The following is a 23,974-nucleotide window of genomic DNA, read 5'->3' on the forward strand; positions in this document are numbered from 1 at the left end:
TGGCATTCACAGATGTGCGAATCCCCCCTCCTGATTCCTCCAGCCTCCAGGACTTGCAGATCTCTCCACTTTGTCTGTCCATACCTCTGATTCAATATCACCCTTGTGTTAGTAATGGGCATGCACCGGACACGAGACAATAGGGTTTTCCTTTGCTTTTCACTCGCCATCTCCAGATCTCCCAGATGAACAGCTCCATCATTTTTACTGCACGCACACCTACGCTGTTTTTGTACAAGACACACATCTCCTTCTGCATGCCTCCTGTCTCTTCTTTCTTAGATAACTTCGGGAATGGATTTGTTAGGAGAGGCAAATTTAACCAAATATTTAGAGCAGTATTGGTGTCAGGGTCTCTCTCCTAAGGATGGGCAACCCCATGCATTCCATCTTGATTCACCTGGGCAAACTCAGTGCCTACCAACCAGAAAATAGCTCAATGAATACAGATGGGTGCATGCTGTGTACCTAATGACATCATTGGGTCTGGTTCTCTCCATCCATGACTTGTCAACCCCCCATACTTGGTTTCTGAGCTGGTGGTGGCATTCTACTGCTTGGGAGTAGGTTGGATCTCGACTTGGTTTTGATTGTCATTCTGCTCAAAGTTGACCATTTGCATCGGGTGGTGGTAAGTGGGCAGGAGGGGAAAATGTCTGAAAATCCAAATTAAATGTTACAAGGGGGCAGAGGAAACATCAAGCTTGGTTACACACGCGTGTGTGTAATGTGTAGGTTTCCCTCCAGACCTTCTATGGACCATTGTTTCTAGCCACCACTGTGCTAGGTTACATCCACACCATACATTTTAAAAGCCCTAATTAAACATTAGCCCTGCTCCTCAAATTAATTGAGTAGATCAGGACAGGAGAGCTTCTTCACACAGCTTTGGTATAAGACACTTTCTGCTCAGTAATTGAAAGCCAAACTCTCCATAGTTCTCATACAGTTCTGTACTTAAGGGGAATATTTCCTCCTTCCCCTCCACCCCCCATACACACAAATTACTAATTAGGGGACTTGATCCATATTCTAATACCGAGGGGGGATAAGGAGGATTTAATCCTTTGCCCTTTCTGTGATCTCTCTCCAGATTGCTCATCTTCCTGTATCTACAAATTGTATTGCCCAATTTGTCCCATAAAAATGAATGGGACCTTGCCCTGATCTGCATCTACATTAAAAATACCCTGGTCTCCCCATACTAGGGTTCCAATCCAGATCAGTGCCCTCATGCTGGCAACATGTGTTGGTGGTGGGGAGTGAAGTAAACCCTACACTTGAGGACAAAACTGCAGGAGAAGCACTGACACCTAATGCTGATAGCTGGCCTCTAGTGGGCGGAGCTTTTTTGCTGTACTCTAGAATTGGCCCCTCCCTTCAGGTTGTCAGTTAAAAAGAGGCTAACTGTCACTTGCCTCAAGATGTTCTGTTTCTCTCAGTCAATATTTTTCTACTATTAAAGCTTCGTTTCATATATATACTTGAGCTGTTTACTTCACTGGATGAAAAGACAAACTCTGCTGAAGAAGGAGAAAGTGGAATATCTTATATCGGGTGAGTAAGGAGATATTTCCCTGACAGGAGGACTGGTTTTTAGTTGCACACAACCTCCACAACAAAAACCTGAGTCGCATGTGGTTTGGCCCTAACCCGCTGTTATTACAAGCCCATTTGGGCACACACACCCATTCTGCTCACATGGGAATCGGTGTTATAAGCTCCACCTGGGCTTGCAACAGGGCGTAAATTTCTTTTATGACCTGTGTTCATCGCTTGGAGCGGCGTTTCCCTTCCACTGCAATTCAGCTTCTGACAAAAAAAAAATACATTATTTGTCTTGCTGTCATCTGTAGTGGAGTTTTACACATTTCATTTCATTATAATTATGTTATTCCACCCCGTTCATTTCAGTGCAAAGGAAATGTGATGCAAATAGGTGAGGGAGTCATTATGTGTCATTTGAGGACTGAAAGCAACTACTACTGATTGCATTCGCTGGATTGATTTCTGTTTGAGACATGGCATACATAAGCAAATGCTTGCAATTTCCACTCCTGTTTCTGTTCTGATAAGAACATTCCAGCACTCCTAGCTCCACCCTCATGCATTGCTACCTGCATTGCGCTCCAACTCATGGAGAGCAAAGTCGGAAAGAAGGAGCTTGTTGCCGTACTCACAGAGGTCCCTGCACATTTTCAAACCCTGTGAGATCAGGATTCTAAACTGCATAAAGGTAAAGGTAAAGGGGACCCCTGACCATTAGGTCCAGTCATGGCCGACTCTGGGTTTGCGGCGCTCATCTTGCTTTTTTGGCCAAGGGAGCCAGTTTACAGCTTCCAGGTCATGTGGCCAGCATGACTAAGCTGCTTCTGGTGAACCAGAGCAGCACACAGAAACGCGTTTACCTTCCCGCCGGAGCGGTACTTATTTATCTACTTGCACTTTGACATGCTTTTGAACTGCTAGGTTGGCAGCAGTAGGGACCGAGCAACGGGAGCTCACCCCGTCGTGGGGATTTGAACCGCTGACCTTCTGATCGGCAAGTCCTAGGCTGTGTGGTTTAACCCACAGCGCCACCCGCATCCCTCTCAATTGCATAGGGAAAAATAATATAGGAGTAGGTGGCAGAACATAGCATGCTTATCCCTGCTTGTTTGTTTCCGTGCAGGATTTAGACACAAGCAGAATGCCTAAATAGGACTACAGTCTTAAGAAATTATCAGTAGTGATGATGTTGTGATAAGATGGTGAAATGGTGACATTTCCAACCATTTCCCCACTTCCCTTTGAGCTCCCCAACCTCATCTTCAGAAGCACAGAGAGCCCGAAGGGTGAGAAGATGGAGCTTAATGAGACAAGTTTTAAAGGTTACTCAGTGTAATAAACCCACACATTTTACTATTGTAACTTTTGAGGCATTTAAAACTTCAGGGCCATCCCAAGATGAGCCGTGTTGGCGCCAGCCTGACCCGCCAATTGCCACTAAGTGTTTTGCCTCTGGCATTATCTGGTTTCTCACATGGTAATGAAAGGTGGTGGAGTTTTCTCCTGCCACGAGGCTTTCTGCAACTCACCCGCCAGCATTGCAAGACGAGAAAAGGGTGCCAGAAATAATTATCCATCTAATGGCACTGAGAGATAAATATTCAAACTTCAGTGCAAGGATGACTTAAAGTGAGGATGACTGGTGGCTTTAATGTTGGGAACTGTACGTGGGAAACCACTGGCTGAACGTGGGTGGGATTCTGGCTTCAAAACTGTACCCACTGTGAAGCTTGCTGGTTCATTTTGTTTAGCTTGGATTCATTTCTAGTGCTGTGTCTGGCTTTTAAAGGGCCACTGTGAATTCTGGCTACAATCAATGGTGCCCGGTGCTCATCAGGACTGGTAGGGTCGGAGGCAAGGAGCTCAACAGCAGGTGGCGCCAGAGCCAATGTCAGGCAGAGCCAACTAATTCTAGCATTGTCCTCCCTGCTAAGTTCTACAAGGGCAGCACTAAGACTAAGTTCACAAGCAGTGCCACCATACTTACAGCTAATCCAGAAGGAGACAGGGAAATGGGGTCTGCTTGAGGGCAGACAGAGGTTGGTGGGGCAGTGCCCAGTTCACCCTAGTGGGTCAGCCTCCACTGGCTGCAAAAAAATGACTGGGTATGAGGCAGGTGGGACTTGGATTACGCAGGGGTCAGCAAACATTTTCAGCAGGGGGCCAGTCCACTGTCCCTCAGACCTTGTGGGGGGCGACTATATTGGGGGGGGGGGGTGAAATGAATGAATTCCTATGCCCCACAAATAACCCAGAGATGCATTTTAAATAAAAACACACATTCTACTCATGTAAAAACACACTGATTCCCGGACCGTCCATGGTCCAGATTTAGAAGGTGATTGGGCTGGATCTGGCCCCCCAGGCCTTAGTTTGCATACCCATGGATTAGAGGACACAGCCCTAGTAGCACAGAGTGTGCGTCAGTGGCAAGGGATGTCAACTGAGCCTCCCTCGTGTAAGAGAACATTGACTTTCACTTCCAACAGACTCCTAGAACCTGCAACTAGAAATGGATAAATCTGACATTTTCAGTTTTTTTCAGCTTCTAATTTTTCCAGTCTTAAATCCAGTTTGGCACATTTCTGCTTTGCAATTTTAAAAAAAGTTCTGATTTAAATTCATCTGCATTTTAGTGTGCATTTCTTTATGATATACAGTACACAAATTTTGTATGCAATTTCACTTAATGTATGCATTTTTGCAAATGTACGTGTCATTTTTTGTTATATATACGTATATGCAGCTTGCCTAATAGAGTCATGCCTCTTGTTACGTTTGCTTCATGATACGTTCTTTCAGGTTGCATCCCGCAGCGACCCGGAAGTACTGGAAAGGGTTACTTCAGGGTTTCGCCACTCGCACATGCGCAGGTGCGCAAAATGACGTCATGCACATGCGCAGAAGCGGCGAATTCGCAACCAGAGGTATTATTGTACACATTATTCAGTGTGAATTTCTAAGGATATGTGAATTTTGGTTTATGTATTGTTTGGGGATGGGTGAATTAGGTAGGCTTGGGTTAAATTATGAACCAGAGTAAATTTATCCCAATTGATCATTGCTTCCTAAAGGGGTGGTAAAGCCAGATTTTTCAAAAAGGGGAAAGCAGAGTGGTGTGGTGATTTCTGTGTTAGACTAGGACCTCTGAGATCAGGGTTCAAATCCATGCTCAGCCATGAAACTCGTTGGGTGACCTGGAGCCACTCACTGTCTCTCAACCTAACCTAACTCACCGGATTGTTGCAAGGATAAAATAGAACCATGTATGCCACCTCGGGTTCCTTGGAGGACAGATGGGATATAAATGCGATAAATAAAATAAAATCTTTAGAGTGTGCTTCAGAGTTGTGAGACTGTAAGCTGTTACAAAGTTGTTTTATACTCCCTCTCGCCATTCTCAAACTGACACTGATAGGAATGCTGTATAACATTTGCGCCGAACTTTCCAACGCAGGTGTCAATCAAATTAAAAAGTGATACAGATATATTGATGTGGAAAGTATGCTGCAAGGGAAATAAATTTCAGATTCCGGAGATGTAACTGAACAATCCAGTTTTGTTTGTGTGTCTTTCCCCTCCTTTTGGCTTGATCAAATACTGGAATGACAAAGCTATGCTGCGGGTTCAAATGAGGTCAACTGTAGCTTAGAAGTATGTGGTCTGGTAATGCCGAAGCCGACAAGGAAGTCTAGAACAGTGTGATGGGGTAGGGGGCCTTAGGGATGATGATAATAATTTCTCCACTCTATTCCTCTGTGGTTCCACTGGCTTGATCTTCTCCAAGTCCCATCCCTGCTGAGCCAGGAGAATTTCTGAAATTTGTTCTCAAACTGGCACCTGCGCAGTTTGACACCACTTTCAGTTCCTTTACAGTTCATTTGCATCTTCTTAAGGAAGCTTCCCCTTGATTATGAATGGGCACGTGAGTTTACCAAAACACTGCAATGAAGCAACTGGGTTGGGATGTACTCAGAAGCTACTTGTAGGGTGGGAAGGAGCTAGTAATCTAGCTTCCCGGCAGGTGGGTTACTGTGGCTCACTGGGAGGGAGGGGTGAGGCATGGAGAGATCTTGATGGTGCAAACACACCAGCAGAACCCGTCCAGCACTCCTGCTGGTGGAGTTAACAACAACAACAACCATTTTTTCTCATGCCCAGGGCAACCCAAACCAGCTTGTTGTTTAGTCGTTTAGTGTTGTCTGACTCTTCATGACCCCATGGACCAGGGGAGGCACTCCTGTCTTCCACTGCCTCTCGCAGTTTGGTCAAACTCATGCTGGTAGCTTCAAGAACACTATCCAACCATCTCGTCCTCTGTCATCCCCTTCTCCTTGTGCCCTCCATCTTTCCCAACATCAGGGTCTTTTCCAGGGAGTCTTCTCTTCTCATGAGGTGGCCAAAGTATTGGAGCCTCAGCTACAGGATCTGTCCTTCCAGTGAGCACTCAGGGCTGATTTCCTTAAGAATGGAGAGGTTTGATCTTCTTGCAGTCCAAGAGTCTCCTCCAGCACCATAATTCAAAAGCATCAATTCTTCGGCGATCAGTCTTCTTTATGGTCCAGCTCTCACTTCCATACATCACTGCCATAGCTTTAACTATATGGACCTTTGTTGGCAAGCTCTCACTTCCATACATCACTGCCATAGCTTTAACTATATGGACCTTTGTTGGCAAGGTGATGTCTCTGCTTTTTAAGGTGCTGCCTAGGTTTGTCATTGCTTTTCTCCCAAGAAGCAGGCATCTTTTAATTTCGTGGCTGCTGTCACCATCTGCAGTGATCATGGAGCCCAAGAAAGTAAAATCTCTCACTGCCTCCATCTCTTCCCCTTCTATTTGCCAGGAGGTGATGGGCCCAGTGGCCATGATCTTTGTTTTTTTGATGTTGAGCATCAGACCATATTTTGTGCTCTCCTCTTTCTCCTCACTGTTTTGCACGTCTCCCTCCCTGTATGCAATAGTGATGTACCTGCCAGGAAACCCCACCCAGTGAGCCATTTTTGATTCATCATCTTAGGTTCTGTTTTCTACATTATTTTGTGAGGGGGTTGTTGTTGTTTTTCATTTTAAAAAGTCCTCATGAAAATTCACCAACATTTTAGTGCAAATTCGTTTTTATACATATAGTTTTGTATGGCATTTTGCCCAATACACACACATTTGCAAGCAATTTGTTGGGTAGCAATACGTTTCATTTTTGTATATTCTTTTCACTAATAAGCTACATTTCTATGCACACTTTATTTACCATATACATTTTTTGGAGAAATGGCTTTGCAAAATGTGGAGAAGTGCACATTTTGAAGGATAACCGTTTCTGTTAGGCAGATTTGCCTTTAACTGGAAATGGGATCAAATTTTTCCTCTGTCCCTCCCTGCTTCTACTCAGGTAGATTCCTGTCACAAGGTAGAGGTATGATTTTCCAGGGTTCTGCATTGCAGAGGGACCCTGCATGAATATAGTAGCATAGCTTCACCCTCCAACTTGCAGAGGGGCAAGGGCAGAGCTAGTGAAATTATCCCCACAGGGCTGCCCCCATGTCATCTTCCTTCGTTTACGGAATGCCTCGAGAGGGCTCCCATTAAAATTCTTTCTAGGTCATTGCTTCAATGGATACTGGAATTCCAGATTCAGGGTTTTGCATATTCCTTAACTTGTTGGTTTTAAAGCAGAGAGTCTGGCCTACAGGTTTAGTAATGGCTTTCCATGTGATGTCAACGGCTTCTATTGGAAATGTATGCAGACCTTTTTATTTTTTTACCTGAAGGCTGTGTAAGTGATTGACAGTCTCCCTGTTGACTGGAAACTTGTGGAGCTTATCATTGATCCCAGGCAGGACAATTAAGAGCAGAAGGCCTCTAAAATATGTCCACCTACACAGAAAGAAACCTCGCTTTGCATAGGTCTATCATTCATGGTTAGTTGGTAGGTAGGTAGGTAGGTAGATGATAGAGATGATAGATAGATAGATAGATAGATAGATAGATAGATAGATAGATAGATAGATGATAGATAGATAGATAGATGATAGATAGATAGATAGATAGATAGATAGATAGATAGATAGATGATAGATAGATAGATAGATAGAGAGAGAGAGAGAGAGAGAGAGAGATAGATAGATAGATAGATAGATGATAGATAGATGATATAGATAGATGATAGATAGATGATAGATAAATAGATAGATAGATAGATAGATAGATAGATAGATGATAGATAGATAGATAGATAGATAGATAGATAGATAGATAGATAGATGATATAACTATTTTCAGTCAGAAATATGCCTTTCACTGCATTCAGCTCCCCTTAACATGCTATCTATGTACTTGCCTTGCATTAAGCTAAGAAGAACACTGTTAACTTTGAATCTAGCTGCATTATTTCAACACAGGCCTCATGCCTGTTGAGCAAGCAACTGTTGCAAAACTATTTGTGTTTAGATTTTTTTAAAAAAGAATTGCAATTTGTGGGTGTGAAAAGAAAGTGTTTTTTAAAAAATATTTTTTATTACTAATTTCAACACACAAACTCTCAAAACATATCATATTCATTATTATTTTTTCCTTCCCCCCTTTCAAACGCTCCTCCTCCCCCCCCCCCCAGACTTCCCTCAGCTCCTCTCTCTGGTTTCTCAGCACATATTGTTCTCTGCATGTTATAAAATTATACGTATCCTGACGTTATCTCTCTATCATGTTATCAGCCAATAAATTTGTGAAAAGAAAGTGTTCTTGAAACAAAGGGGGAAGGAATAACACAAAGAATCTGATCACAGGGGAATGGTTTCATCGGGTTCTCTCATATAAAAAGGAGGGACTTTTTCACAATCACAGGCGGGTGGCGGTGTGGGTTAAACCACAGAGCCTAGGACTTGCCAATCAGAAGGTCGGTGGTTCGAATCCCCGCAGCGGGGTGAGCTCCCATTGCTCGGTCATTGCTCCTCCCAACCTAGCAGTTCAAAAGCATGTCAACTGCAAGTAGATGAATAGGGAAGGTAAACGGGAAGGTAAACGGGAAGGTAAACGGCGTTTCCGTGTGCTGCTCTGGTTCGCCAGAAGCGGCTTAGTCATGCTGGCCACATGACCCGGAAGCTGTATGACGGCTCCCTCAGCCAATAAAGCGAGATGAGTGCCGCAACCCCAGAGTCGGTCACGACTGGACCTAATGGTCAGGGGCACAAGGGAAGTGTGGGCCTGGTCTCACTTAGCCGAGGATGGAACAAGCAGATTTACGGTTCTAGGCAGTAGGTTCTTTTGAGGCAAGAGCTGGTCAGCAGGTCTCACCCAGCCCTAAATGGAGTGCACGCTTCATAGAAGCCTAGAAACTTAGAACTGGAAGGGACCCAAGGGTCATCTAGTCCAAACCCCCCCCCCCAATGCAGGAATCTCAGCTAAATTATCCATGACAGATGGCTATCCAGCCTCTGCTTAAACACCTCCAAGGACGGAGAGTCCACAACCTCTCAAAGGAGACTGTTCCACTGTCAAACAGCTCTTACTGTCAGAAAGTTTTTCTGTATGTCTAGTTGGAATCTCCTTTCCTGCAACTTGAAGTCCTACCTTCTTCCAGAGCAGGAGAAAACAAATTTGCTCCATCCACAAGTTTTTGACTTAAAAAAAAAAAGAGTTCCTGTATCATAAAGGGATGGAAACACTGAAAAGGGGACTAATTCTTCTCAGTTGTGAAAAAAGGTCACCCCAAAATGAAAAGTTGTAAATCTCCATATATGTAACATTACTCCTCAATGAAAATGACTTGCAGAACTTGTCAGAAATATTGAAACCTTAAAAAAAAAGCATTGTGGGTATTGGAGAATCACTGGAAGCAGCAGCCACCCATATTCCAGATACCAAGAAGTAATCCCTGTGGAACACCCTCCCTTCAGATATCAAGGAGATGAAGAAGTACACAACTTTTAGAAGACATCTGAAGGCAGCCCTGTATCAAGAAGTTTTTAATGCTTAATATTTTACTGTGTTTTTATAAATGCTGTAAGCTGCCCAGAGTGGTTGGGGAAACCCAACCAGATGGACGGGGTATAAATAATAAAATTGTTGTTGTTGTTGTTGTTGTTCAGAACGCACAACTTGATGCGGGAACTTTATGGTGCTTGCAGCAGAAACCAATATTTATTATGGTCACAGACCAGAAATACACAAAGACAAACTCCAACCTCAATTTATTCTAAGCAATAAGAAGTGATATACAACGTACAAAACATTGTACAAGTATTTGAAAAATTGCAAGCTCTATTTTTCCTGTATTGCAATACATAATTACAATTATTATGTATAATTACATGATACATTACACATTTACATATACAAAAATTGATTCATTGATTTTTTGGGGGTGACCTTTTTTTCAAAAGATTTGGAAATGACAGTTCATTCCTTTGTTTTTAGGCAAAAGTTCATCTAACTAAACTACAGGAACATGAGGTTGTAAAAAAGTTATAACACACTCTCTTAAGTGGTCTCATTTCTCAGCTGTCACCACTCGGAAGGAGGAGGTGGGCTCTCATTCACTGGGGTTATTTAATCAAATATTGTACAGCCATCTCTCAGATCTGCTGTAGCTGGATTTGATACGTTAAATAAAAAAATGGTTAGCTTATAGTACACATGCACAGACAGACACACATAAATATCAGATTTAAAAAGCTTGAAAGCTTAGACCCACCACCCATTCTGTCTCATTCACATCTCACTAGCATTGCTTAAAATGGGGAAGTAAAACACATGAGTCCCATTAGTAAATAAAAATAACAATTCTTTACTTATGCAGTGGTACCTTGGTTCTCAAACTTAATCCCTTCCGGGAGTCCATTTGACTCCCGAAACCATTCGAAAACCAAGGTGCAGCTTCCAACTGGCTGCAGGAGCTTCCTGCACTCAAGCAGAAGCCACATCAGACATTGCGCTTCCGAAAAATGTTCGCAAACCAGAACACTTACTTCCAGGTTTGCGGCATTCGGGAGCCAATTTGTTCGGGAGCCAAGTCACTCGACAACCAAGGTACCACTGTAGTTAAAAGAATGGCTTTGGTTTCTAACTCTACATCACTGGAGGATGTTCCATGGATGGGGAGAGGGAGAGCAGGAGGAAGGGTTGGAGTTTAGGTGTTTTGTGGGAAACCATAAAAGTGTATTTTCCCTATCAGTCACAGCCCTACCTTCTACTGACCAGAGGCATGCAAGGTTGCTTATAGCCAACAGGATTCTGCGTTGGCATTTCCTGCATTGAGCAGCAGATTGCACTAGATGAACTCCAAGTTACCTTCCAACTTTATAATTCTGATTAAACGGGAGCCAGAAAGCAGTAAACCTGGCCTATTAGTGCGCCCATAAGCTGTACCGATAAGTAAATTCGGTAGTGTTGGGTGGTTTTCTTTTTTTCTTTTTAACAGCACAGGAGTTTATTTCATCCCTAGAAGCTGAATTGATCCTTAATTGCTCTGTAGCTTAAGTGTGAAAAGTAATTAGAGCTTTGCAGCCTGACGCATATAGGCCAAATGTCAGAAGCAATATGAACTCCATCCTTGCATTGCAGTCTGCCTGTTTCGACACCCACCCACTCACCCCTTTCAAAGGGGAAGCAAAGTGGATGTGAATACAAATAGGTTTACATAGTTTACATAATTTTGGTCAGGTCTAAGCTGCAAACAGACGTGAAAGGCAAGGGAGAGATGTGTCCCAGCACATAAGAGAAAGCATTGGGAGTGCATTCATTGTTGTCTGCTGGTTCATTCACATCCATGTGGCTCTAGCACTGGGGTTGTCACTGAGGGCGGTCCGGTCCACTCCCCAGCAGACCTCTCGGTGGGCCGGAGCGTGCGCACCCATGCGTGCCCATGCATGCGCTCAAGCTTTTTGCGGCACTCTTCCGGGTTGGAAGAGCGACAGAAATAGCATGTGTGCACATGCTATTTCCAGCGCATGTCCAGGATGGAGGAGCACCCATGTCCATGCGCACACACTATTTCTGGCACTCTTCCGACCCAGAAGTCAGTCCCCATGGCAAGAAAAAAAAATGGCACTGCAAAAAAAAGCACAGAATCCTCATGCCAATCCACGGAACAGCCGTGGGCCGGTTCCAGGAAGCACATGATGGGCCAGAAACGACCCATGGGCCTTAGGTTGCCAACCTCTGCTCTAGCACATGGGTAGGCAAACTAAGGCCCAGGGGCCGGATTCGGCCCAATCGCCTTCTAAATCCAGCCCGTGGACGATCTGGGAATCAGCATGTTTTTACATGTGTTCTTTTATTTAAAATGCATCTCTGGGTTATTTGTGAGGCATAGGAATTCCTTCTTCTTCTTCTTTTCCAAAATATGGAATATTTGCTCTAGCAAAACGTGATGACTTGAATGTGTGAATGAATGAACCAGGGGAAATTCAAAGAGCAGGAGCCAAAGAGGAAACACCCACGGCACACACAGGTGGTGATGGCTCAGTGACACTTCAGGTTCCCAAACGAAACTGGCAATGAAAGGTGAGGCCCAGTGCAAAGACAATTGGCAGGGACCTAAGAGCTTTGGATGCAAAGCAGACCCTCCCAGTTGTGTGCGATGTTGCTGAGCGTGCAAATGAGAACTCAAAGTAGGTTGCTACTTCTCTCTTTCCCTGGCCAGGAGATGAATGAAAAGGTGGAGAAAGATTTAAGGTTTTTTGAGGTGGGAGGAGGAAAGGCTTGGATTTTGGAACTTGGGGCTCTGTGTGACAAAGTGAGAAGCTGTAATGGCTTAAGGCATTTTCGTGATGGCCCAGCATTTTTGTGGCAATTGGAGACTATGGAGTGGTGGAGAAAGGAATGCAGGATCCACTCATTTGCAGTTCTGTTTGTTTTGCTGCCTGTCAGCTACATGGAGCAGTAGGCAGGCAGCTATTTTAATGAATGTATGTGCTGGGGGTGCAGGTGGGGGAAATCTCCTCTCATTCATTTTGCTCCCTGCCAGTCATGTAACAGGCAGCTGCTTGAGGGACTTTTTGAAAGGGGGAGTTGGAGGAAGAAATGTGGGAAATGGCTCTTTGTTGTTGCGTTTCTTTTGTTACCTGCCAACAGGTGGCACAAGCGGCTGCTTGAAGGAGGCCTCAGTTGATTATGTGAGTGAGGGGAGAATATGGCAACTGTTTACTGTTTCTACTTTATACAGCCATGGTTGTTCCCCAAAAGAAGAGAGGGTTAAAAAAAAACCTCTGTCTTTTTTGGGTCCTTGTGTGTTTGTGAAGTTTCTCTCTAAATTGGAGTTTGGCATTTGGGACAGCATTCATTATGAAAACATGAATGATTGTGGCCAGATCATGTTTTCTTCTCCAGAAAAAGGAGCAGCTAGCACAGCCTTCAAAACTCCTTAAAGGTACTTGGAGATACTGAGAACACTTGTGAATCCATCAACAATGCTTGATTTAGTAGTACTTGCAAACTGCAGACCATCATTTAGGGAAAATATGACCCCATTCAGAATAGGATAACCCCCTACACACACACTTTCAGAGAGACAACCAAGAGAACCTATGTTTCATCTGGACTCATATGGTGAGTTATGATCCTGACAAACATTGAAACAGGATTTAGCATACCAAAACACACAGAAAGGGGGTGGGGAAGGGAATTAACATGTATTGACTGTGTAAAAATGATTGGGCAAATCAGTCCTAATTGGATGAAATTATAACTCCATCTTAAGCACAGTAGTATGATTACTATTGATGGTATACCAGGGGGAGTAATCAGAGAATTGGTTGTGGACGTACTTCCTTTGAAGAGTTAATATCAGTAGTACTATAAGTAGCATAACATCAAATTATCGTAATCAGTTCACATAACAAGCTTAACAAGGGAGTCATCAATAGTACTCGCCCCTGTTGCTGTCATGTAAATTGAAGCTGAATCCTGGTAAGACAGACGTGTTAAATATTCTGAGTTATTGGACCTGAGAGGGCAGGTGCCTATTTTGAATGGGGCTGTACTTTTCTGGAAAGAGCAGGTCTGCAGCTGAGGGATACTCCTAAATTCAGTGCTGTCACTGGATGTCAGGTGGCCTCAGTTGCTAGCCCTTTTAGGACAGAGATGACTTGGCCACTCCACTCCCATGCCCTGGTAACTTCTGGATTTGATTTTTGCAATGCATTCTATGTTTGGCTGCCCTTGAAGATGACTTGGAAACTTCATCTGGTCCAAAAAACACAGCTGCCAGATTACTGTCTGGGGTTCCATTTAAAGCTCAAATAAGCCCTGTTTTGAAACAAAGGCGCTCGTGTTGGTTTTTAAAGCCTCGAATGATTTAGACCCCAAATATCTTAAAGACCAACTCCTTGCTTAAAAACCCTTTGGGTTGCTAAGATTGGCAGTCCCACCAGCCTTGGACATGTGGGGAATGTTGACCTGGGAGGGCATTTTCTGGGTTGTGGCAGCCCCTACATTGTGGAATTCCATCACCAAGAGGTGCATCTAGAACCGTCACTGTATAGCTTTGGTTGTATACTGCAGACACCTTGGCTTTGACACCTGACAATGATGATTATTTTTACAATAAGATGTATTGTAGTTTTACAACAAGATGAAAAACCACTAATGCAAGGTTCGAGGCTCATTCCATTGTCTCTCAAGACAGATGGATGCCAACAACAAGGAAGAGTTTAAAAATCCAAATGATATGTTCCGTGGCTACAGAATGCTGACATAGGACGGATCTACACTGGCCATTTATAATGCTAAAAGTGAATTAATAAAACATAACACCAGATGGTGCTGTAGAGCAGCAAGCCTTGACAATGGGAAACTGCATTGAGAGTTATATAATGTTATATTTAATAATGTCTTTGCAGATCAATGTAGATCCATCCTTAATGCTGCTAATTGCATTCCAAAGGAAGTCCCCTTTGAAATGAACTGGAAAAAATGAAAACACCTCTCTGAAGTCTTGATATCCTCCCCAAATACTGACAAAAGGGAGAAAAAAAATAATCTACTGCTCTACATTAGATCCCCAGAAAGAAGGAACACAGGAAGTGGCCTTATACTAAGCCACACCCATTTTGGCCACCCAGCTCAGTACTGTCTACACCAGAGGTCAGCAAACTTTTTCAGCAGGGGGCCGGTCCACTGTCCCTCAGACCTTGTGGAGGGCCAGACTCTATGGGGGGGGATGAATGAATTCCTATGCCCCACAAATAACCCAGAGATGCATTTTAAATAAAAGCACACATTCTACTCATGTAAAAACCCCAGACAGGCCCCACAAATAACCCAGAGATGCATTTTAAATAAAAGGACACATTCTACTCATGTAAAGACATGCTGATTCCCAGACCATCCGCGGGCCAGATTTAGAAGGCAATTGGGCCGAATATGGCCCCCGGGCCTTAGTTTGCCTACCCATGGTCTACACGGACTGGTAGCAGCTCTTCGGGATTTCAGACATGGACATTCCCAGCCTGGAATGTCAGCCTAGATAGCACAGTTGGTTAGAGTACGGTGCTGACAATGCCAAGGTTGCAAGTTTGAACCCCGTATGGGACAATGCATATTCCTGCATTGCAGGCAGTTGAATTAGATGATCGTCAGTGTCCCTTCCAACTCTACAATTCTATGATTCTACCTGGAGATGCTCAGGATTGAACTGGGTACCTTCTACATGCAAAGCAGATGCTTTGCCACTGAGCTACACATGGAACGCAGAAACTGTTCTCTGTCTCCTCTCCCTTGTCTCTGCATGTGGACAAGCAAAACGAGGAAGGAGGGAGAGGGCTTGGAGACCTGAGGGGTTGTCAAGAGTCTACAGAGGTGTGGGCCTTGGCATGTGCCTAATTATGCCCTCTCCTAACCCATTCAATAACTTCACAAAACTTAAAACTGGGGAGCTCAGCAAGTCAAATCAAAGGGAGAATATCATAATGCCTTTAAGCAAAGATGGCAAGGAAAATGACCTGCAGGCAGCCTCAATTATCTGATATGAATTTTTGCCTGCCTGGATCCCTCAACTCCTTAGGGTCTCCTAAAACAAAAATAATGGTTATCACTCTCCAAGTCCATGTCCCACATTACAGTTTGTAATTATAAGAATAGGTTCACATGCCATAGAACAAATTTGAACCAGAACCTTCCTGGGTCACAGAGTTCACGTTGTTAGCTCACCGTGCTTGTATCGACTGTAAGTTTTTTGCATATCCCAGATCTACCACCCCAAGAGTATAAAAGGCTTCCCAGAAGCCTTCTGAATTCTGTATGTTCTCTGGGCCTCATGAAGTGAGCCAGCTCTGCTCAGCTATGCACTTTTATCTGCTCAGCTAATGAAGCCCGGGGATCATAATGGGAGTGTGGAGATGTATCCTAGGTGACTCTCCCCCTTAGGGTCCTCCTCATTGTTGAATGGGAAATGGGAAACAAAAACTAGGCAATGAAAGCCAAGAGTCTGCACATTCAAAAAAAAGCACGTGCATCAGCCCCTCCTGATTCTAACTTAGCCTTCCCCTGATGTGCCAATGCAAGGAATTGCTAGAAAACATGAGTGGTGGAAAGGGATGCAGGTGGCGCTGTGGGTTAAACCACAGAGCCTAGGACTTGCTGATCAGAAGGTCAGCGGTTTGAATCCCCGCGACGGGGTGAGCTCCCGTTGCTCAGTCCCAGCTCCTGCCAACCTAGCAGTTCGAAAGTGCAAGTAGATAAATAGGTACCACTCCGGCAGGAAGGTAAACGGCATTTCCATGCGCTGCTCTGGTTCACCAGAAGCGGCTTAGTCATGCTGGCCACATGACCCAGAAGCTGTATGCCTGCTCCCTAGGCCAATAAAGCAAGATGAGCGCCGCAACCCCAGAGTCAGTCACGACTGGACCTAATGGTCAGGGGTCCCTTTACCTTTATGAGTGGTGGAAGGAGTTCATAGCTCAGTGGTTAGCACATATCTTGCATGCAGGCAGCCCCAGCTTCCATCGCCAGAACCTCAGATTCAAAGGCTCAGGAGAGAAGTGATGGGAAAGACCCCTAGCTACACCCCAGAACAGACCAAAGAGACATCTAGTCCATTACTCTTTTCTCACAGTGACCAGCCAGATGCCTATAGGAAGCACACAAGCAGGACTCCAGCACAGCAGCACTCTCCATACCTGACATTTCCAGCAAGGCATACTGCCTCCGACAGTGGAGGTACAGCATAGCCATCTTGCCTATTAGCCATGCATTTGCCCTGTGCTACTTTGCTCCCCACTTCCTAGCAGGGTAGATCACAAGCAAAAATGACCACACTCACTGCACTTGGGTGAGTCTGTGCGCAAGGAAGCATTGCACCATGGACTTGAGTGGTTCCCACCTCATACCTTGGAACTGATTTGTGGAAATCTTTCCAAAATGGCTGCTCAATGGAAGCCATAAGACTTGTGCCAGTTAAAGCCGGATTCTGGAAGTGCCAAATACCTCTAGCTGCCACATACTACTGAACAAAATCTGATTCATTTATGAATAATGTACAGTATTCTGCACTCCATTTAGACTTCTTTTTTAAAAAAAAAATGAAGAAAGGCTTCAACAGTATATATGGATGCATAGCATTTATGTCCTGCCTTTCACCAAAAGGCTGCTGGGTAGGTTACCATATCTTGCCAAATATACAATAAGTAATACAGTGGTACCTTGGGTTACATACGCTTCAGGTTACAGATGCTTCAGGTTACAGACTCCACTAACCCAGAAACCTCAGGTTAAGAACTTTGCTTCAGGATGAGAACAGAATTCGTGCTCTGGTGGCACGGCGGCAACAATAGGCCCCATTAGCTAAATTGGTGCTTCAGGTTAAGAACAGTTTCAGGTTAAGAACGGACCTGAGGAACAAATTAAGTACTGAACCCGAGGTACCACTGTATCAAAATGCACAATACACATATTAAAATTACAAATTGGTGTGTTTCAAAATACCGCTCATAGCTGAAAAGTAACAAGTGCAATACTACTAGCACTGAAAGGCACAGCGAAACAAAAACAGGTTTTATCTACCACTAAAATCCTATCCAGTTCTCTCCATCCTCGATGTGGTATCTGGTTCAAGCAAGCATCTGCGAGAAGTGATGGTGATTTCTCGCTCCCCAGTTGGGCCTGTTTTGATAGCTATCCTGCTGGAGGTTGGGGTGGCTGCTAAAGGAGAAGGACCCCATCAATCTGTGAAAATGCATTTAATGTGGCACATGTAACAACAAAGAGGCTATTTTAGCACATCATTTCCATAGCAACAGATGATGCTACTAACATACTTATTAGTGTTGGGAAAAGCTATTCCAACTTCAGTGCAAGGAGAGGAGATGGTTAGCTACAAATGAAGACAACTTAAAAGTTAGGTGGGCTGCCCAGGCTTTAGCTTGTGGTTTTTGGTTTTTGTTTAAAACGGATGAAGAGTTGAAAGGCCTTAGGAGACCCTCTTTCTCCCTTTCTCTCCCAGTCCTTCTTCCCAGGGAACTCTGGGACTTGTAACTGTGGGAGAAATAGGAGTATCCTAACACATATCAACAGGACGCGGGTGGCGCTGTGGGTTAAACCACAGAGCCTAGGGCTTGACAATCAGAAGGTCAGCAGTTCGAATCCCCACTACGGGGTGAGCTCCCGTTGCTCGGTCCCTGCTCCTGCCAACCTAGCAGTTCAAAAGCACATCAAAGTGCAAGTAGATAAATAGGTACCACTCTGGTGGGAAGGTAAATGGCGTTTCCGTGCACTGCTCTGGTTCGCCATAAGTGGCTTAGTCATGCTGGCCACATGACCCGGAAGCTGTACGCCGTCTCCCTCGGCCAATAAAGCGAGATGAGCACCTCGGCCAATAAAGCGAGAGTCGGCCACGACTGGACCTAATTGTTCAGAGGTCCCTTTACCTTTCCCTTTAACACATATCAACACCCTTAACAAACTACAGTTTGTTCCCAGAATTCTTTGGGGAAGTCATGGCTGTTAAAAGTGGCATGACGCTGCTTTCAGTGCGTGGTGTGGATGTGGTCTGAGGCAGGCTGTCTCCCAAAGCATCATACTGGGATCTGAACCAAATCTTGAGCTTGCTGCACATTCCTTATAATTATGGTTAGTCCCATCTCATAATGAAGTTTATATTCAATATATATTCACCTGGGCATAAGTTGCAAGAGAGCAAATTTTGGATGGTTATTAGGTGAGATGCCTCGATGGGTGGCACACAGTTTGACAATGAAACCAGCCACCGGTGCTTTTTTCCTAGGGAAAAAAAGTGCAGGTACTCACCAGCAAGCAGGGGGAGGGGTCAGCGCATGGAGGAGGCACATGGCCTGATACCAAGACTGGATGGTGATGGCGGGTTAGCTGCTTGATGCTTCCTTGCCTTCCCACCCACCTGCTGCCCAGGTGAAGAGGCCTCTTCCGCCCAGCTTTTGGAAGGAGGCAGCAGGTCTCCAGGACCCTGTCAGAGCATCGTGCCTCTTTCCCTAAGCTGGGCAAATGTTTCCTGGATTCAGGGAAGAAAGAGCAATGTTCTGATGGAGTCTGAGAGCCTTCCTGTCATCTTCCCACCCACCCATCCCCAAAGGTGGAGGTACAGTGTATCGCTGTGCACCGCCAGGAAATAAGCACTGCCAACTACCATAGGTGAGTGGTGGTGACTTTTCTCTTGCTGTAGGTGTTCATAGAGAGGTGGGACAGACATCTGTTGGGGATGCACTATCTCTGGTTGGACTTGATTAGTGTGTAATTGAAATTCTACTCAATATTGATCCAGAGCAGATTCCAGTGTATAGTTAGCAGAGTAAACACTTGCAGGATTCCCAGAAATAGACCAGAGGCAGAGCTTTACTGCTACTGAAGGCAAATGAGCATAATGGTTACAGATCCAATACATTCAGGATTGGCCCTGTCCATAAGAAATCCAGTTGCAGCAGACTTAAACTTCCAATAACTTATAGTAAGACTAAACCTTAACCCTATAGCATACTATGTACAGAACACCACACCAGAAGGAAAAGAGACAGAAAGAGAAAGGTGAAACCCAGGCTCCTTCTGGCCTATTATTATAGCCACCATAACCTTGACAGAAAGAGATAAGAGAACCAGTTTAAACCAGCTGCACTCAGCTTCTCTGAAGAAATAACCCAAACATCATGAACCTTCTGCTTGCTTCTTTCACACAGAGAAGCTTCCAGAAGCCTCTTGGATTAAGTAGAATAGGAAAGATCTCTGCACATCTGATCAATACTTTCTGTACCAAGAAATGAAAACTGGCATAGTGTCCTTCAATCTTGGGTATCCAGATGTTATTGGACTACAACTCTCATTGGCTAAGCCTGGTGTGGATTATGGGAGTTATAATTCAACAACATCGGGCGGGTGGGGAGCTGAACTTTACTTGACTAAATGGCCTATAAAGCCCTCTCTCCAACTCCATGATCTTTCTACCAAAGTTCAGAGAAATTCTGCTTTTTTTCCATATCCTTTTGGCTGTTGGCAAGAGAGTTTGTATCCCGAGTAGGGCTGCGGGGGATTTAATTCACATCTCATTTGAGGCCAGATCTATCAGATTCACATTTTCAGAAACAATATGAAAACTAAAACTCAGCTATTCTTTGACATTCACACTCATCCAACTTTTGCTATACAGTTCACCTACCAAACCATGTGCACGGAAGTGCATATATTAGGGGAAAGTGTGCATAAAACTGAATATATTGGTGAAATTAGCAGATAAAAAAATGTATATATTAGTCAAAGCAGCATATGAAAATGTGTTTGCACTAAAATACTGAGGACAAAATACAAAATCACAAAATGTTGCAGAACATGGAGAACTGAATCTAAGATCGGGAAACTGAGAAACTAAGAGAACTAAAATTGACAGATCCTTCCATTCCTGCTCTGGAAAGCAAAGTACAGACCAGCTGTTTGAACAAGTTCTCCCCACCCTGTGTATCCCCAGTCATTGGGCGCCAGCAACTGAATCTCAGAATTTGCATCTGAGTCCCAGTTGCTGCATGCTTGCTCTTCCTCAGCATCACATCAAGGCGGGGGGAGGGGGGTCAGAAGTGCTAGTTGAATGATTTTGCTAACAAACTTGTGGGGAGGGGAGATGCTTGTGTGAACAGATGGCTGCTGCTTATTGTGTCAGGAGTCAACTTGCATCATTTCTGCGGAGGCTGTTAAAAGGATGTGAAAAACACACCCAATGAATAATTCAATGTGATTGTTTGTCAGAAAGGTAGTTCAGAATATTGTTCCCATTGTGAGTCTTGGGGAATGATAAGAATCCAGTACCTAGGAAGGAATGATCTCCTCTATCATACATATATATGCACACGAATGAGCACACACACAAACCAGAAAAGAAAATCCCAAGGTCTCTCTTCATGTACTTTACTTTACTTTGGAACAAATGTTCCAAACATTTAAAAGACTGTGGAGGAAGAAAAGACCCAGCTACACTAAGTGGGGAGTTTATTAGCATTTTAAAAGGTAGGCAAGAATTTTGTTCCCTAGTACATGCACACGCCAGATGCTAACACATTTATTCTCTAACAACCAAACCACTTTTCGAAACAATTGGTTTTAAAATGAGAAGGAATTGCTGCGACATGATCTGACAGATGCAAACTTTGGGATGCTGTCAGGTTTTCCTCCTTCACTTTTCTTTGGCTGTCCTCTGCAGTCAGGATTTAAGGAAGGGAAAGGAGGCTGCAGCCAGAGAACCTGCCATCCCACTTAGATTCATGTGACTTAAGGAGCACAAAGCAGTTTACATACAGTAGTGCCGGGGGGCGGGGGCGGGGAGGAACCCAATTTAGGGGCAGTTCCCGAAATCTGAAGCAACAACAAAAGGGGAGACTGGAGAAGGGAGTTCAGTGAGCAATCTCGACAAGGCACATGCCAGTTTAGCTTGGAATTGCCTGAGTTCAGGAGACTCAGGATCTGAGGCTCCAGAGAATTAACCCCACCTATGCATACCCTTCAACATTTCTCTGATGAAAATAGGGATGTCCTATTAAATGGTCTTCATCATCATCATAATTTATTACTTATACCTCGCCTATCTGGCTGGGCCTATCAGCCACTCTGGGCAGCTTCCAACAGAATATTAAAAATAAAACATCAAACATTAAAAACTTCCCTAAACAGGGCTGCCTTCAGATGTCTTCTAAAAGTCGGATAGTTGTTAATTTCATTGACATCTGATGGGAGGGTGTGGCATTTGCCCTCCCAGGTGTGTGACATCATACTGGGTTCATAAGGAAAGGGTTAACTAATTGTAAAATGAACCCAAGGGGAGGAGTTAGAGTTAGGGTTAGAGTTGTTAAGAAGTCAGTCTAGAGTTAGAGAAGAGAGAGGGAGGATAAGTCTGTGGGTTGAGTTACCTTAGTCTGATGTGATAGAGTGAGAGAATCTGTTAAGAGGAGTCAGTCAGACAGTTGAGATAATCAGACAGACGGTATTAGGAAGGTATAGGCCAGTAAAGAAACTAAGGTTAAGAAACTGACAAGAAAATTATCTGAAACCATAAACTTGTTAATGCTTATAAAATAAACTTGTTTAATTTTAACTACTGTCTGGACTCAGTGTGTACCCAAGAGAAACAGGTTGGTGGCAGCGGGGAAGCGAGCACAGTGGTGGCACAGGGATCAATAGATCGTTAAATGTCCGGGAGGTCAGCACCAACACTTTGAATTGTGCTCAGAAATGTACTGGGAGCCAATGTAGGTCTTTCAGGAACAATGTTATATGATCTCAGCAGCCACTCCCAGTCACCACTCTATCTGCTGCATTCTGGATTAATAATAATAGTAGTAGTAATAATAATAATCTCATCTTTTGTTTTATCTTCCAAGATTGCCAAAGTGTTTCCTTTCCAACAGAGTGCTCCTAGATGTCTTAAAGGTAAAGGTAAAGGGACCCCTGACCATTAGGTCCAGTTGTGACCGACTCTGGGGTTGCGGCACTCATCTCGCTTTATTAGCCGAGGGAGCCGGCGTACAGCTTCCGGGTCATGTGGCCAGCATGACTAAGCTGCTTCTGGCAAACCAGCTGGAGTGGTACCTATTTATCTACTTGCACTTGGACGTGTTTTCAAATGGCTAGGTTGGCAGGAGCAGGGAGCGAGCAACGGGAGCTCACCCCATCGCAGGGATTCAAACCACCAACCTTCTGATCCTGATCGGCAAGTCCTAAGCTCTGTGGTTTAAGCCACAGCACCACCCGCATCCCTCCCTGGAGGTATTAGGCAGGAACAAATTCCAAGGAGAGGGGTAGGGAGCAAAGGGCATAGGGGGGATGCATAGGGAGAATAACACAGTCAGTCTCCCAATATACTTCAAGTACCAAAACAAACTGACATCATTAAATAGCCATGTTGAGAAAGATACAATAAGAACTGACACACACACCCACACCCCGGGTGCAAACCTTTTGAGCTCTCTTGCACACTGGAGCCAGGCACCATGAGGGCTCCTGGTTGCGCCTCCTCCAAAAAAATGCACCTGGGATCACAGCCACCCTCCCCCATGCTACGCCACTGCCATAGTGCGAACACAGATTAAAACCCGAAAAGTGGAAACACAGAGAGTACACAATAAACAGGATTGTGAACACAGCCTGTCACTAAAAATGATTCTGGTGATCTTTAGGCAGTTGATAACTATCAGCTTCTGGGCCAAACCTCCCGTTTCCTTTCCAGCAAGTTTCAAGTGAACATGCAGATTTCATTATGGCTTTGTGAAATCCAAGCCTCCGCTTCTGAACAAAAGACGCAGAGCTCAATGGAAACTGATGGATTTTCTTGAGTTGCAACTAGTTTGCTGTTGTTGTTTTCAGCTCAAAGAAGGAAATCAAAGCCAAAGTAGAAGAGGAGGCAAACTCAGCTGGACCTGAACCAAAGTGAATATTTGCACATCCCCCTGAGAAGGAAAATTGCTGAGCTCTGCCTGGCTCTAATGGCTTGTAATTTGCTAACAACGCCTTGAGGCTTGCAAAAGGCACGACATACATCATGTCATAATAATAGCACCTGTCGATGTGAAATATACAACTGCCGCTCCTTTCGGAATCCTTGACACAGAACCTAGTTAGGCAGCAGGAGTATATACCCCCCCCCATATATATATATATATATATATAATTCCCAGCAGTCACCTCCTCCACCTCTCCTTCCTATTTCTTCTAAATAGCTGCTAACAAAAGCTGGCACCTGGTCAGGTTGCCCAGGCTTCCCATTGAGCTGGGGGGCCCATTTGCCAGTCATGCAAATTGAAGCTGGAAGACATAATGCTCTCCCAGACTAGACACTGATGTAAATTAAGTTCAGCAAGAATTAGCTCTGTCCCTATTCATGGAAGCATTATGTTGAATTAAGATATATACGGAATTAGGCTCGTAAGAGGCTTGGAGATGTCAGCTCCCTTACGTTGCTATTATTTGTGTGTCATTTTGCATGGCAAA

General features: G+C 44.3%; 1 long non-coding RNA gene across 1 annotated transcript; it reads left to right on the forward strand.

Annotated features, from left to right (window-relative positions):
- Positions 1–1,412: 1,412 nt before the first annotated feature.
- On the forward strand, positions 1,413–23,577 carry LOC310832271. Its single transcript, XR_014558229.1, has 3 exons — positions 1,413–1,557; positions 14,386–14,629; positions 23,351–23,577. It is a non-coding gene; the product is annotated as an uncharacterized lncRNA (long non-coding RNA).
- Positions 23,578–23,974: the final 397 nt, after the last annotated feature.

This window comes from Podarcis gaigeae, assembly GCF_964106915.1.
Source record: "Podarcis gaigeae genome assembly, chromosome: 15".
Taxonomy (NCBI): domain Eukaryota; kingdom Metazoa; phylum Chordata; class Lepidosauria; order Squamata; family Lacertidae; genus Podarcis; species Podarcis gaigeae.